Genomic DNA, 17,080 nt, shown 5'->3' on the forward strand with positions numbered 1-17,080 from the left:
AATCAGTGGAAAGCAATAAATAATATGAGACATTGCGTGTGTTACATTGGATGCTCATGCATCCTAATAGTGCAATGGATCTTTTTTTCTATTTTGTGTGTTTTTTTTATTAAAGGTTTTTTTTGTTGTTGTTTTTTAAAAAAGTAGTGAAAAATTAAAGGTTAGTAAAAATTGTGAACCCTAAGAAATGTCCACGTGCATTTGCTAGTATGCAGCATAACACAGTATATAACATTGTCCAATTGGCTCTGCATCAGGTTCGGGTCAAAAACTTGAAGGGGTGCATTTAATAGATCCAAGGTAGATTCAGAGGCATGTTCCTGCATTATTATCCCTCATGAAAATATTTCAAATTTGAAAGATGCAAATGTAGTTCTTTATTTCTCTTCATGAGCTCCTTTCAAGTGCAGTAAATGTGCAGTTTCCACACTTACAGAAGGTTGTGTGAACTGATAAATAATTCAAATTTAAGATGTGTTCACTCCCATAAATAAACCCTCCACTTCACTTTTGATGCCTTTTAGAAATGTGTCACATGATGCTTGTACAGGCCGTGTATAGACACTTTGCAGTGAATTCTAAAACTTATGTTTTAAATGTCGAACACATGCTGTGATATATGTTGTTTTCTAATTGCATGGTTGAAAACCTCACCTCCATTCAGAGACCATTAACTGAGTTTGTAACTGCTTCTTGTTGCAGGTTCTGAGCACATGGTACAAGGTCCTGACTGAGTACACTGGTGGTGCAAACAGACTTACTGCTGTGGTGAGTGATCTACAGCCAGGCTGCATTTGAACATGTTTCTATCTGCATAGCTTATGCAAGTTTCAGATCCTGGATCTTAAATATCCCCAACTCTAATAGGACTGGAAAACCCCCCCCCCAAAAAATAAACCAAGACAGTGGTTTTCACAATAATAGCTTTTGAATTGTCATCACTTCCTTATTGATTTTGGGTTTTGTAGAATGTAATATTCTTGCTCATATGTATTTTCCCTCTTAGAAATTACGTTTTAGGCAGGCATGATGATTTTCTTTTTCATGTGCCATGTATTCTAGTTGTATAGACGCAGATGGAGGTAATTCTACACCAGTGGCATGTTGCACGATTCAAACTAATTGCACAAGAGTGCAAAAGCATATATTTAATGGATAATAATTCTATTTTAGCAAGATTCTTATAAAAAACAAAAAGCATGTGTTTGAAGTACTTCTCAAATGGCTGGTTGAAAGGAGTGGATGGATTGGTAATGTTGTTAGTTTTGTTTCTGTTTTCTTAAAGGTTATTTTTGATCTTTTGTTTTCATCTGATTAGATCATAAAAGCAGAAGGGAACAAGAGGAAAGATTGTGATATGACGCACACTGATCCTGAGGGTTGTACTATCAAGGTCAACATAGCGAGACTTTCGTGTGCTCAGCAAGACCTAAAACTGCAGCCAGACATGAGTATTATGTTGGTTGCTATTAATTTTCTTTGTGAACTCAGGTTTTTGGCTTCAGGCTCTGAAATGGGGTTGTTAAATGTATCTTTTGATTCTTTTTCTTAAGTTTTCTTTTTAAGAGTGCATTGGTGACAGGAATACGGGGGGGGGGGCAGGGCACGAATCTGGCTGTAATGAACGTGAGCTGTAATGGTGCGCCATTTAATTCTTCTGTTTGCAAAGGTCCAATTAAGTGGTGCCTTCTTCAGTCAGACATCATTAAAAACCAGTATTATTATAAGCTTTGACACGGCTGCACAGCTTAGCAAAGGAGAGTGGGAAATCACTTTTTTACAAAGTGAAAATTAAATAAATTTTATTGATTCATATTTTTGCTGGTAAATGGGCTACAAATAGACTATTTGTGTCCTGTTAGATACAGTTCCAGTGGTTAAAACCAGAACTGGCAGCAAAGTAGGATTTTTACATTTGCTGCATAACTATGCAGCACGGCTTCCTTCTGCAATATTACTAAGATACAACCGAATGGCTTGCATATATCAAACAGTTTCCTTCAGCCGAGTATCTATATTGCACTTGCAGCATGTCGCAGAGAAAAAGTCTGAAACTCTTGCCATAATGTCAGCCTAACCTGGTAAAGCCACATTTGTGACACTGAAAACTCAACACAGCTCACTAACCTGTTAATCCTGTACTGCAGTACTTTCCTCGCAGGTGTAATCAGACTGCAGACATCAGTTATACTAGTTTTTTCTTTGGCTAGCTGCTAGCAGCATGCGATGTGGTTCAGTATGGCCTCAGTTTTGGAGCCCTGATTCCTGTATGTTATACTGGAATCCAAAAATTACTTTATTTTTATGACTGTACCGAGACCACTTCATGAGTCCAGTGTGATTCATCTGGACTGAACAAACAGGTTTCAAATTTCCCCAAGGCTTACTGGCAGTTAGTCGCACACAAGTGTCATTGTTCCCCCACTGTTTTCCTGTTGCACTGAGTTTATTTTTGGTCTTTAACCACTTGTGAAAGTCAGAAAGTGTGAAAGCGTCTGTTTGAGTTCCACTGGAGGAACAGACCCCTCTTCCTGTTTTGTACCATTGAAGAATCCAGCAGGTTTCCTGTGAACCCTGCCCAAAAACGCACTGTTGCTAGATAGGACTCACATCCAGGTTCTTGGTTGTGCTTGTTTAAGTTCACATGGCAAGTGATTTTGTGCTAACTTTCTGACATTGTTGGTTCGGTTTTCAGGTTGAATCGCAATGTTTTGCTCTGACTTGCTAAAAACTCCTCTCACCCACTTTAACAGTTAGCTACGTTAATGTCAGGTCAGCCTCGCTGGAAGGCTTTGTTTTCTCCACTGTAGAGCCCTCAGCTCTGCTTATTTGTTTTATTCATGATGCTACAACTCGGCACTGGAGCTCTTAGTCACCCAGTGAGTGTGTTATTTACATAAAGAGCCTATAAGCACTGGTACAGAGTTTACATTTTCATATCAGAAACCAAGAAGCAAGTCATTTTGCAAATAGTGTTTTCTGGTGTGATGTAACGTGCAGCGGTTGAACTGCTTGAGGAAGGCGGTGATGTCAGGGGAGCATGTTGGAGTGTTTTTTTGTTTTTTGTGCTGAGGATGACATGTAACTCAGTGGTGCCAAACTACACACCCAATTTGTTTATGCCCTGCAGAAACCTTTTACTAACAACTTTAATTTCACTCTGAATGCCAGTATTGTTTCTCACATTTAAAATACTTTTTGTCACCCCAGGAGCGAGGCGATACGACATCCGTGTCTGGTTTTAGGAGAATTTTGTCAGGATGTCATTTCTCTTCTGAATTTTGACGAGTCTTTAGAAAACCCGGCTTCTGATTTTAGCTTGTGTTTTGTGTTTTTATTAATGCACTTGTGCAGAACACTGTGTTGCTCTCACAAGGCTGTTGTATGTAACAGGAGAAGAAAGCCTTTGTTCTAAAATGATTCAGCCCACTGTATTGATCGTGTGTATCACTTTGCCTAGAAACCAGCGCGAGAGCTACTCTTCCAGAATGTGCCCCCATTTCTGAAATCACACCACAAATATTTCAGAGACTTGTCCATTAGTGTGTCCTGAAGGGACTGCAAAATTCCACACCTCCTGCTAGGGCTGCTCAATTAATCGAATTTTAATCACGATTACGATCTGGGCTTTCAACGATCATTAAAAATGACTGAGCCGATTATTAGCCCCTCCCTCATGCTTTACTCTCGCGCTGCTCCGTGTGGCAAATCAAGCGCACTGCTCTGCATTTCGAACACGCGTCACAACAATTAAGAGGACCCGAGGGAAGCTCGGAAAGCTAAGCAGAAGTTATTTGGAGAGGAGTGGACTGCCGTTGGTTGAAAAGAGAGGTAAAAAAAAAAAAAAACTTCAGTGGTGTGGAAACATTATGGGTTCGTGGAGTCAGACGTGGATCAAGTAGACACAGTGTGTAAACTTTGCTATGGTGTCGTAGCTGCACCACAGAGCAACACTGCAAAGTTTACATTTTTCATTTATTTCTTTTATTGCAAACATTTGCACTGTTATCAGTATTTGCACACTATTTTATATTATTTTTTAAAGTCATTATTCAATACATTGTTATTGTTAACCCTTTAAAGCCGGTCAGAGCAGCATGCTCGTTTTGTATAACTATTTTTAAATCCCTGTAGAACCTGAACCGCTAAGCTAGCACAATAAATTTTTTTCCATATGAAACCGGAGGAGTTGTACTTACATCTTATGCCATCAGCTTGTCCTAGGTCACGGTTTCCTTCCACATATAGCTTTGCAAAAATTGCATAAAAAGCGCTTGCAGGAACAAAAACATAATATTCCAGAAACACGCTTTGCCGATCCGATCAGCTGTTCTTAACACTTCCCACATTGAAAAAGACGTCAACGCGAACTATCGCAAGTGACGTCATTTTCGCGGAAAATGTAGTTTTTTACTTGTAGGCCTTAGAACTCGAATTGCACTGCTGGAAATAGTTTATTTTGATGCACATGCACATTCTTTGCAAATTTGCATCATAGGATTGTTTTTTTGTTTTTCCTGCAGTGTATATAAAAATTGCTGTATCTCCAAAAATAAAACTATGAAGACACTCAAAATAAATTTCCTGTTGTTGTAAACTATTTTTTGCAACTTTTTTGTATTTAAAGTTTTGAGGGATAAGCCTCTTAAATTTCTCCAAGTAGAAATATATGTAAAAAAAACAAAAACGATTTTCAATTTTTTTGTAGTTTATTGCACTTTTTTGCAATTAATGTAGTTACTATAGACTTAATACATACACATTTTTAAAATATGGGCTATAACAGTTGTATTGATGTATAGCAACTTGAAATGCTCCCACAAATGGCACTACAGCATGTAAAAAAAATATTATAAGCTCTGGCGGACTTGGTTCTATGGTAGATCTTAAAGGGTTAAATAAATATCGTCAAATAATCGTGATCTCAATTTCAGTGAAAATAATCGTGATTATCATTTTTGCCATAATCGAGCAGCCCTACCTCCTGCAAAGGATGTGTCTCTGGTTAACCCTGAAGCTCAAACCCTCGTTTAGTGAGAGAGCAGAAAAATCAGAGTTGAATGAAAAGATATAAAGCGAGATAGCCGAATACAGATCATGCATGGCGGATAGAAGGTGAGATTAGTTTCGCCACAACTCTTTTTTTTTCATCTGTAGACATCTCCCTCAGTGGTTTATATCTCTGTAAGGACTGTGCAATAAAATACAGCTTTGGCTACACAGAAGAGAATTACTACAATGGTGACTTGAATTTTATCGTTGTATCATTTCAGCTAAATTTGAACAAATACAACTTCTCTAGGTAGATTTCCCCACACGTAGTCTTTAGTTGGGTAGGCCACCCAGGTATAATAATGGCCACCAAAGCATACCAGCTTGGCTTGGACCTACTGGCCTCGTGTTTTCTTTATGAGCCGGCCCACTGGCTAGGTAGCCTTTGTGATGTCCACCGTAGCTTTCAGCTGCTTCCCCCCCAAGAACTCATCCAGCAGTTGGGTGAACTCCAATTCGACTATCTTTGATTGCAGTTGGTATTGATTCTTCTGTCCAGAGATCTGCTGCAAGCTAATGTGCCACTGTGGCAAACTTAAAGAGGCTGCACAGAAGGAGGACTGCCAACAGCAGCATTTAAATTGGTCCTCTCTTTTCCAGAAATGCATTTTTGAGCCATATCAGCTCTACATGGTCCACAATAGAGGCTCATTGAAGAGGCAGACAGTTATATTGGGCAGATATTCTCTGTCTTTCTTCCACAATGTACATGGCAAATATACAATAAATAGGACTGGGTTCAAATATTCTAGGTTCTTTAAATCTACTGTCCAGTTCAAGTGAGTGTATGGTCTTTCTGAATGGCCACACCAGAAGGCTGATTGAAAAGCAGTCATCACAGAGAGTGAAGACTAGGGATGGGTACCGGTGTCCGGTGCCATGATGGCACCGGTTCTGACATAAACGGTAGTAACCAGACCGAAAAGCAGCGCACATTTCGGTGCTTTATTTGGGTGCTTTTTTTTCCTGAGCTGTGATACACTTCTAGCCAATCATTTTACGTTTCCGAGGATAGTAGGCGGGGCCAGGTACGTACGTTCTGTTAGAGCAGAGCTACAGATTAAAAATGTTCAAGGCGAAGCGGTCAAAAGTCTGGCTGTACTTCACAGTAAAATATGCAAACTCAGCAGCCTGCAACAAGTGCTTTAAGCTGATACTGTGATACTGTCAAAGGAGGTAACACCAAGAATCCGATTAAACAGCTGGCGACGCATAGTGGTTTTTTTAAAAGCCGAGAAATGCGCCGTATTTGATAGCTTGCTGCGAGACCTCACACCGTGCACGTCGGGTGGGTTGCCAGTTATCGGACCCGGAGCAACATCCCCCAAAAACCCGAAGAACAGAGTCCTGGCCCCTAGCCCTGCCAGTGTAGCAGAAATGATGACGTATGATGATGATGGCAGCAGCAGCCGTTCTTCTCTGCATGAGTAGCTTCATGTTGTTCGTGTGTAATTTACGTTGAGTAGGCTAACCACGTTATTACATTAATGCATGTAAGGTGAACTAGCAAACATCATCATAGCTACATGCGGCTGTCTTCTTGTTTGATGGCAGATACTCCCTTCACCCTGGCCAAAAAGGCTAAAATGACCAAAGAAAAAGTGGGAAACAGTTAAACATGAGAGGGTTTAAGTTTGTGGTTTGTCCATTGTTTAAGCACTGCTTCCAGCCAAGAGTGATACCATATATGCCACATAGCTGCAGAAAAGGCACACATTGTTATCTTTTTACAAAAAAAAAACAGCTGAACATGAGAGGTGTTTTGGACAAAGTTTGTGTTCTCCATTCTTTAAGCACCGGTTCGAGCACCGTTTAAGCACCAGCACCGTTTCAAAAGTACCGATTTGGCACCGGTATCGGATAAAACCTAAACGATACCCATCCCTAGTGAAGACGCTTCCTAAAATGCAGATAATGGAGCATGCTTCCAGACAGACATTGATAGAGATGTATTGAGCTGTACTCATGAACTGTGACACATAGTTGAGTAAAAAATGGGGAAGAAAGAGGGTTGGAAAGAGAAAAACTTCTGTCTCCTCTTTTACATTCACACGGCTGGCCCATAATTGCATGAAGTTTGAGTGAATGTTGGGTTGTCTGCTTCAGGAATGTTAGAGAGCAGTGTGGACAAGCCATAATATCACTGCCAACTAAACCCTAGTCTCCGCAGTAGCTCCTTTAAACACTTCTTTGGCATTCTGCTTCTTGTTAAAATGCTCACTAAATCATATATCTGCAATAGGTCGGCAGCCTTAACATGAAATTTCCCCTTGTGGGACTAATAAAGGTATCTTATCTTATCTTATCTCTGAAAACTGCAAATAATAAAAGTTGGTGAATGCCAAAGCATTGGCGAGTGCATCTGCTCGTTCAGGCACGCTCAACCACCTGCCAAAAGAAATATTCTACATATCTTATGTTTGCTAGTTGGACAAATTGATAAATATAGACCTTCATGTTTTACATTAGTAGCATCGTGTTGGTGTTCACAGTGCTGACTTCTGCAGGAATAGAGGGAGCTGGAGATTCCAGGAGACAGCTAGTTATTATCTCCCTATATTTTTTAAAAGTTATTCCTTTTTCAAAAGAACATTGATTTGCAGAGTTTTCAGACATGTTTTAGAGTCACTGTGTGAAGTTAATTCATGCTAGCTTTCAGCCTTTGAGAGCTTTGTTCCCCTTCTACAGTCATCGAGTAATGCATAATCCTGAAGCCTAAGTACAAGAGTAGAGAAAACACATCACAACAGACCTTTAATAGATATTGCAAAAATGTCCGGCTAGTCCAGCTGCTGCAATATTTCCCAACTTAAGCACGTCATTAGTCGTCTTGCACCAAATACCACATCTAGATGCATGCTAAATTTTTTTTAAGCTACCAAATTCACTCCAACAGCGTAACCACATGTGGTCAAGTTCTCAATGGCACTACTTTTGCTGATAATACTGATCCAGATCTCTATCAGCATCTGTGTACAACTGTCAAATGTTGCATCACACAACAAAAGGTTACAAGTCAAATGCTTTCTTAGATGAAAGATGTTGACGTGTATCGGTGTGTCGAGGCCTGTGATAATATTCTTGCCCTACCTCTGTTTCTTTTAAGAAATCAGGACATAAATGATTGTTATATATTTACAGATGTAGCCTTCCTTTGCTTTCAAAGTAAGTCTCTCTGATACAACCAGGTTTTATCAGTTCAGTTCAGGCAATGTGAAAAACAAATCACCCTAATATAACCCAGGTTAGAGAGTTTGAATTCTGCTAACAGTGTTTAGAATAAGCCACATTTGTTTTCCCTGTATTCACTATTTTGCATTTACAGATCAATGAGTTATACTTGGTTGCTTATACACGTAATGGGGACTCTTTGTCGTTACATCATGTTCTAACCCACGATTTCACACCTGACCTGTGGTCACCTGTTAACCTCACCTGTCAGTAAATAGACTCAACTTGTTTGTTAGAGTCAGTACCTCTGATCTCACAGTATGTTACTGGAAATAGATGCCTGCCTGCTTCTTAGGGTATGCGGATTAATGGCTTACTATAGTAAATCCATTAAAAACAACAGAAAACAAAAGGCTTAATATGTAATGTCAGGTGTCATTGTGTGTGCAAAGAAGGGCAGCTCCAGTGTAAAACCTGAAAAAACTCCCAAAACACCAATATGATATATTTGCTAACTGATTACGAGGAACTGAATGGGGATCGCTTTATATGAGAAACTGAATGTTTTCATGGTATATCAGTAAAGTAATGCCCACCATCAGGTAAATATCCGACAGTAGAACCCAAATGCTCTCATTAGCATTCGTCCAGTCCCGTGTCCAACATGATTATGGGTATTGCAAAGCAGGCTGTAACCAGGACTGGTTCCAGATAAGTAGATCAGACCTGACCTTCTAAAGAGATTCTCAAAATGTGATTTGGATTCTGACTTGGGCGAGGTCTTCTAATCTTAGTCATCACGGCAGCTCGCTGTGAGATAACCACCGCTGATTCAGTGGCCCTCACTGACCTCATGCATTCAGATGGACACGAGCTGCCCATAGCAGGTTTAACTGCCCGTCAAGCGAGGCTAGCTGGCAGAGACTACATGCTACCATCTGTCACCGACAGACAGCTAGCCTCTCTGACCTCTCACTGGCCATGTGAGGCTGAGCTGGGCTTGCCAATGCAATCTGTCACTCTAAGCGACCAGTAACCCAGGAGAGGGGGAGGGGAGAGCCACAAGCAGATTATGATTCATTTCTGTTGTCATTGCATCATACACAACTACCTTGGGATGCACTGATAATGATGGAGTATTTAGTATCTGTCCGAGACCAGCGTTAATTAATAAGGTGCTTTCCTCGCTGTGCAGAAGGGGCTGGGACTCCTTGTGTGTGAGTGAGCATCTTAAACAAGAGCTTTAGTAACATAGAAATAAAGGGGGTAGTAATTTTTTTAAAATAAATCTTTAGTGAAAGTAGGAACCGGAATTTCCAGATAAGTAAGAGAAATGATGAGTTTTGTTCCATAAGCTGCAGATTCTTTCTCATTAAAGAAACATTTCCGCTTTCTCTGTGGTTGGCACGTATTTTCTCGTCCTTGTTGTTAGAGACCATGCAAACAGCCTCTCGCTTTCTATGCTGGTGCAGGGGGGCACAGAGGAATTTCGAGGAAGCTGAAGTAAACTCAGGAAACCAAAGACTGTTGAGGACATGGCTCGAGCTGCTTGCTGCACCGGGCTCTTCGTGCTCCTGCTGTCTTTGGTTAAATGCATTCATAAAGGTGCTCTTGTGTTTTGTGCAGCTGCTTCCACACGAGGGTCCTTTTTTGGTGATTCTGAAGCCTCCAATGCCCCAGCTGTGGTTTAAACATAGAATCAAAAGTAGTACATCTTAGGAGAAAAAATATATTTATGTATTAAAAAAAATCACAGGTCTACACAGATGTTTGCAAATTTAAACCCACCTTAAACTCAGGCTATGAACCACATTTACATTTTCACTATGCTGTTTTTGGCAGGAGAGTGATCTTCCAGATTCACCCCTACACGTTGGGCTAAGCGTCATTGCGAGTCGGTGTGGTGGTTTGTCGTCAGCGGTGCTCATCTGTCTGGTGACAGCTTGCAGGAGTGTCCTTTTCATTGTTTTAATCCCAGAGTTGCCCTCATAAGAGACATTTGAGAGTGTGGCAGTTGGAATTACATCAGCCGTGGAGGAGGTGGATGAGCTAGCTTTGCTGGTTATCTCTGCAAATGGTGCCAACATGAATATAGCATGTGCTAGCAAGGCCCACTAGTTGAGTTATGTGCATAGATCATGATCAGCAACATAGGCACAAAGGTCTCTCTTGCAAAGAAGCATAAGGGCTGTGCCATGTCATATTGTTCATGATCATGATGATGATAATAATATATATTTTTACATGATATGAAAGTGTCATATTTGTATGTCATTGCTAAAGCAACGTCATGTGTTTACAATACCTAGTGCTCACAAGCCCAGGCATGTCTGAGAGCAAGAGCCGTGTGTGCGAAAGGCATAGATGGTTGCTGTATAGTAGGGCTGCCACAAATGATTACTTTGATAGTCGACTAGTCACCGATTATTTTTGCGATTAGTCAACTAATCAGATCATGCATCCTTTGGACGTAAAACATAAAGCTTATTGCACCAGCAGCATCTGCTCTTATATAACTATCATTAGCTTACAGCTTTAAGTGTTTAACGTATGTGCTAACTAAAAATAAAGACAAGATGATAGTTTATTAAATTTTAATGAAATCTGCAGATTGTTTTGGTGAAGTTTAATAAACTCAGCCGTTTGCTAACAGTCTAAAATATAACAGGACACCGGGGTATATTCTCGAGGATCTCACACTTCTGATAATCAGTTGTCTGAGGATTTACTCAGGAACAAATAAAATACTGAAAAAAGCCAAACAATAACAGTTTTTAAGTTATCTAAGTGACTCATATATCACGTTTAACCTGAGTAGCGAAAGACGGCGGTGGGTTTGAAAACGATTGGCCGGGAGTCCGGCGTTCTCACGGGCTCTAGTGGGCCTTGCCCCCGGCTAGCTATCGAGCTGGTGGGTAACAGACGTCTCCGAAAACGTCGGAGCGCTTTTGAAAATATGTGGTGTCTTGATAAACTGAGCAGACATTTGAGGTTTACACAGCTACAAAATATGTTAAATGTTTATTTTATGACCATGAAAGAATAATAAGAGTAATATTTAAACTAACTAGCTGCCGCCATTGTTGAAAACTGAGCAGGGCCGCGCTATGAATTCTGGGACACAGTTTCTTCTTCTTTGGTGTTTAACGGCAGCTGGCGTCCTTGTACATGCAGTGCTGCCATCTTCTGTTTCAGTCCGTTATTACACTCTTAAATCCTACTACTTATTCCTGCGTCTTTTGGGATCTTAGAAAGCTTCAAACGACGCGTCGACGATTTTAATATTCGACAACGATTTTGATAGTCGACGCAATCGTGGCAGCCTTACTGTGTAGGGATAAAAGGAGTTTCTGGTTATTACACAAGTTAGGATGTAAATTTCCTGCAGAAGTCTAAATCGAGCTTTAATATTGAGTAGTAACCAGAAAGTGAAAAATAAATACTAGCAGCCATAAAAGCTGTGGTTGGCTGGAGAGTGATTCTTTTCTTAACAATGCAGCCCTATAGTGTTCGTGAGTATCGGGAGTTTTTTTTCAAACCATATTTGAGCATGTTACACATGACTAGTGCTAATGAAGAGCTGTAAAGGCCGAGAACAGCTGAATGGTCTTGTGTTTGCTAAAAAACAAACAAACAAAAACTCAAGAAACTAAGCACTCCAGGATTTTAAAAAGAAGAGAGCCTCATCCAGGAGACGCTTTGATGTTGATGTGTCTTCACTTAACAAGCAGATTATTTGTTTAACCACCGAAGCTGGCACAGAGTGGGCAAATCAGGATGGTGGTCTAAAAGCACTAAGAACTAATAGTTTGTTCTGCACCGAGGATGGAAATGCGTTTTATTTATTTATTTATCTTTAAGGGTTTTAAGCTATGAATATTGCAGATGTGTTAGTCTAGCCCCAGAATAAAAATACAAACACGGAAATGTGTTTGAGCCTTTAAACGCCGTCTTTTGCGATGTTGTTGCTGCTAATATTTTTGGTGGCGCAGTTCTACATGTACATCTACATGTATTCTGAATCGCTCGAGACTGACTGTAACCTTTGTCTTGCCTTTGCTTTCAGTGTGTCATTGTGGCAGCACAATAGGAGAGAAACAGATTTTCATGTGTGACTCTGTCTGGTTTCAGAAGAATTGGACACGTTATACAGTGAGAGATGATTTGAAATATGGTTTCCTTTAAATCATCCCATCCCCCACTGCCTGAATTTTCTTTCTGCTGCTCTGAAAATAGAGCCAAACCGTCAGGTCTCAGAGACAGAGAGAGAAGCTTTAAATAGGAATGAGCCCCATTTTATCTGCACTGGTGCAGAGTAGAATCAGAGCAGCAGACATCACAGCTTGGGTCTCCTTTACGCATGATGCAGAAATACCTTTAGAGAACACCAAACCTAAATGGTGTATATTATTGTCACAGAGTGGGAGAGACAAGGTGTGCAGTGGCAGTTTGTTTGAAGTTCAGTTTCATTGCATGCACCTGCCATTTTATAAAGGCTCCTCTGGCACATACTTTAGCAAAATAGAGTGTTCAGACTGTTCCAGTAAGGCCAGCGGCTCCTTTTGTTCACACAGCCTGTGGCTGTTCATATCCTACCAATCCTCATAAAATACGGAGAAAATGACAGGCAATGTGACAGAATGCTGTGCTGTAACCATACCACTAATGTCACACTTTACTGCACGTAATACCACTGTAATGAAAAGCGACGATTCCTTTTTTTCCCTTCTAATGCTGCTTATCCGGTCTTTAAGTCTGACGTCACTAGCCTTGTCTGGACTCAAACTCTGCTGCAGGTCTCTAAATCAAACTATCATTGTGGCATCACTGACAGTTGTTGTAAGTTTAACATCGAGACATCCATGAAAACGGTATTTATGACATTTAACGGAGTTAGAAATTAGCAGGACGTTAGCTCGCTAGCTTCCATTTAAATAAAATATAGCATGTCCTGACTGAGGGATTTTGGAAATAAATTAAGACGTACAGCTCTGTTATCACTTCCGACATAAATGGAGACAGAAAACTAAACAGCAGTGACGTTTGTAGGGTTACTGAAATTTGGCTAGCTGCTATATAACAATGTGCTACGTGACCGCCAGCGACACAGCTATGTTAGCATAATATAAACACGCTAGCTTTTTTCCACTCGATAAAAGTAAACGAACTTCAGCCAGGAGAACAACTGAGATAATCCATCCAAAATACGAGGTTAGTCATTCATATACTGCTGCATGGGCTGGGCTGTAGTTACATCCTAAGGTTTTAAAAACTGAGCTTTAAAATCAATAACGGTAATAAAAGCCGAGTGAGGCCGACAGTGATCACAGGCTGTTTTTAGGGGCTTTTTGAAATTAAATAGAAGAAGATACAAAACATTAAACATGTTAAGATTACAAAAGCCATATTACAGACTACTTTGGGCCCAGAAACAGGATTCGTCACGTCATCACTTAAAGACTGGATTGATACATACGTGAGCTTTTGAAACAAATGTTCTAGAGGGGAAATGTCTCGGTACCATAGCAGTTGTTGTCCATCAAGTTTAGAAAGGGCTGTAACTGTGCCAACACAGGATATTTTATTAAACATGCAGTGCTTTAACACAGAGTTAGAATTTGGGAATTTCTGTTTTTGTTTTTCAGTTTTAGTGCTAGTTCTTCCTTCTCCCCTTGGTGTTTGTCTGGAACAGTTGCATGAAGTCTACCAGAAAACTATCCTCTGCTCTCGCTGCGTCACCTCTGTAAACACTTTCCGAATGACTTTTTTTTGGCTAAACAGCTAGTTTCTGGTCTTACTGAATAACACAACACATTGCATCATTATCATTTCATAGTGTGGGTGTTCCACCACTGATCTAGCAAATTTCAACCAGTGATGAACTCGACACTCACCAACAGGCCTGTAGATTTTTCCAGTCGCATGAGCTCAGTGGTAAACAACACAACCTTGACGCTTTCTCTGTCACTTGTTCAGGATGTGGAACTGAAAAGGACATCGTTGCCACAATTCTTTAGGGGTGAAATGTTTGGACTGCGAGCGGTTACTACTCTGTAGAATATTTTCACAAACTTTTCATTCATCAGTCTGGGCAATCAGCTAGGAATTTGTCATTCATTTGACTAAACAGCTGAGTAGTAAGTGGCACAACAAAACATTTTTTAATTACTTTTAACTTGAGTGATGATGCAAGCAGTTTATTGACCTGAGTATTTAGAAATGTTCTGCACTGCTCAGAGAGGAAATTTTGTGTGAAGATTGCTATCTGCAGTCCATGGGATTGCAGTGTGTGTGGTGTAGCACAGTATCCTGTGATAGACACAAACTGTGTTGAAAAGGGGCACCAGTAGTGCAGTCTTAAAACTTGCAGTCCTACTTCATTGTTACCAGAGAGTAACATTTGTTGTTTGTGTTAGTGTTGAAAATAAAAAGGTTTTATGTTATTTTTTAGTAACTGTTTGGTTGTATTTTACACTATTGAAGTCATTTTTTTATGATAAGCATCTTAAAATAAAGTGTTTTCTTCATAATGTAGGAGATGCAATCTCAAATAAAACATGATTAAAAGGCAGTTGAAGTGAATTCCTTCTTATTGATTGGGGCCTTGTGGATGGATGGATGTCAGCTGATGAACCAAAGCAAATCTAATTTATTAGCGATATTGATTTCATATTGTGAAGGTCAGCCCCACATGCCCACCTGCCCCTTTATTCTTGTTGGTGTGATTTCAGTCTTGCTTCCTCTGGAGCAACTTCATGGTCATGGCACAGGTCACATGCAGCAGTAATAGTCCTGTCCTGATTTTTGTTGTTGTTGTTGTTTGTTGGGTGGGTGGGATTATTGATTGTCTGATTGTGCGTGAGTGTGTGTCTCCTACCCTCCCCCTCTCTCCTTGAGCAGTAACCAGATCTAGCATTTACTGTACAGGCCAGTCTGCCACTGGCAGCACAGAGACAGAGAGACAGAGGGAGAGAGGCGAAGGGAAAAAATGTAGAGCCAGAGATTCCCTTCTCCTCTCCCATCCCCCCCTTTACTCTCCCACACTGTCAACACAGAGGCTCCTGGCTACCGCTCATGGCTCCACAGCGCCACTGCAGTGGAGTGGTGGTAGAGAGAACTACAGCTCACTGTTTACAAACTAACAGCACTGCTGTCAGGAGGGATTTGAGCAAAAGGTCTGAATGATCTCTGACAGGACCGTCTACAGGTTCCCCGTTAAAGAAGCACAGCAGCAGGTGGCTGAAATTATACTCTGCTTTCATGGTTATTGATCGAGGCTCCTGGCTGCAGCTCCAGTCTTAATGTGAGCACCACACATTACCAGTAACTGTAAGCTTTAATACCACATAATGTAGATTCAACGTATATCAATTAGTTTTTGTCAAATAGGCAACAATTCTGTCCGGAGATGGCTGATATGAGCGTCCTCCTGTTTTTGAGGAATGTATTGGAACAATCATACTGTGCTCTTATAAGATCATAGTTTTTCAGTGTTGGGCAGCTACAGTTGTCAAATAAACCAAAGGTGCTTTTGCCTTTCACGTATCCCACTCTAGAACTACATGACTTATGGCAATAGAACTTTTTAGTTCCTGGGTCACTATACAAATGTGATGTAGTTATTTAGGCCTAATTAAAGTGTGCTGCTGCTGAAGCAGTTGACCTCAAAGTTGCATTTCAGTGAAGAAGCAGTTGCTTTAAATTAGCACTGGGTGAGATTTATTTGTATAATATGCTACAGACTGACTGCGCTGCTTTGTATTGATCCTTTCTCAGTTAAAATGGTGCACTGGTATCTTTAATAGGTGGAGAGACTGAGAGAGATGGAAGTAGCTACCTAAATAGACATATAGCAAGGTGCTGTCGGGTAGAATGAGGGCTTGCCACCTTGTTTTGTCACTTTATAATTTTCTAGCTTGTTAACAGTTTACTGGACAAATGAATACTTTCTGAATACAGGATGCACAGACCTGGTAAACTACTTTAATTTCTTCAGTTTAATTACTCTAAAGCCCAAGACGAGGGTGTGCACAGCTCGTGTGTCCTTAAAAGAAACAAAGTAAGAAGGATTCACTGTGTGGCTCCATTTAGCAATTGAGCTTCACAAGATGATTAAACTCAGAGTCGAGTTGACAAACGTCACAAAAAATCCTTTAAAGAGAAACAGATCCATTCAATTCGCAACCCTAAATATCACCAGCTGAGTCGGTTTCAGTGCAGTCTTGAGTAGGCTGTCATGAATTTGCTCATTTTTTCCTACCGTTGTAGGTTGTTCTTTTGGATTGTGCTACATCATATCAAATTATATAATATATTCAGGGTTTTTTTTTTTTTTTTTTACCAGTATTTTGTCCACGACTTTCCGATACATGGTTACAAAATAGCTTGAGTGTAGTGGTGTAACTAGAGATGTGATCAGTAGTGGAAGCAGTAAAATTACTTTTTAAGGATCTTGCACAGAGCAGTTTATTTTTGTGTCATTGTTGTATTTTTCAGAGGCTGGTTGTCACACGTTACGTCAAGAAGGCCAACCGCAAAGTACATGGGTGTGGCTTGTTTGAGAAGTTAGCTTGCAGTATAACACTGTAGTAAAGTGGAAGTGAAAGCAGTCTGACAGCTGCATATGATTTAATTATAATAAGAGGTCTAATTTAACACAGTGTGTCTGTGGTAGTGCCGTTTCATGGGGCTGCAGCAGGAACGGCTCATTTCAGCCCCAACAAAGTGTTGCTACTTTTGTAATTATGCTGAAAAGCTCAACTCTGAGATGGTTTCCATTATTTTGTCTGCCTGGAGTTTATCTGCCCCCTCAAAACAATCTGTTTGCTGACAGTTGTCTCTGTGGAAAACACAATTC

At 40.4% G+C, this 17,080-nt stretch overlaps 1 protein-coding gene across 1 annotated transcript in view; it reads left to right on the forward strand.

The window, feature by feature from the left end:
- Positions 1-17,080, forward strand: part of tbl1xr1a (TBL1X/Y related 1a) — a 52,506-nt gene that overhangs the window by 23,577 nt on the left and 11,849 nt on the right. The window contains exon 2 of the mRNA XM_085398531.1: positions 703-768. The gene's annotated coding sequence lies outside the window, so the exon portion shown is untranslated. The remainder of the gene's footprint in view (positions 1-702; positions 769-17,080) is intronic.

Source organism: Rhamphochromis longiceps, linkage group LG23 (genome assembly GCF_057381845.1).
Source record: "Rhamphochromis longiceps isolate RC_006_pf linkage group LG23, R_longiceps_female_GT1.1, whole genome shotgun sequence".
In the NCBI taxonomy this organism is placed as follows: Eukaryota; Metazoa; Chordata; class Actinopteri; order Cichliformes; family Cichlidae; genus Rhamphochromis; species Rhamphochromis longiceps.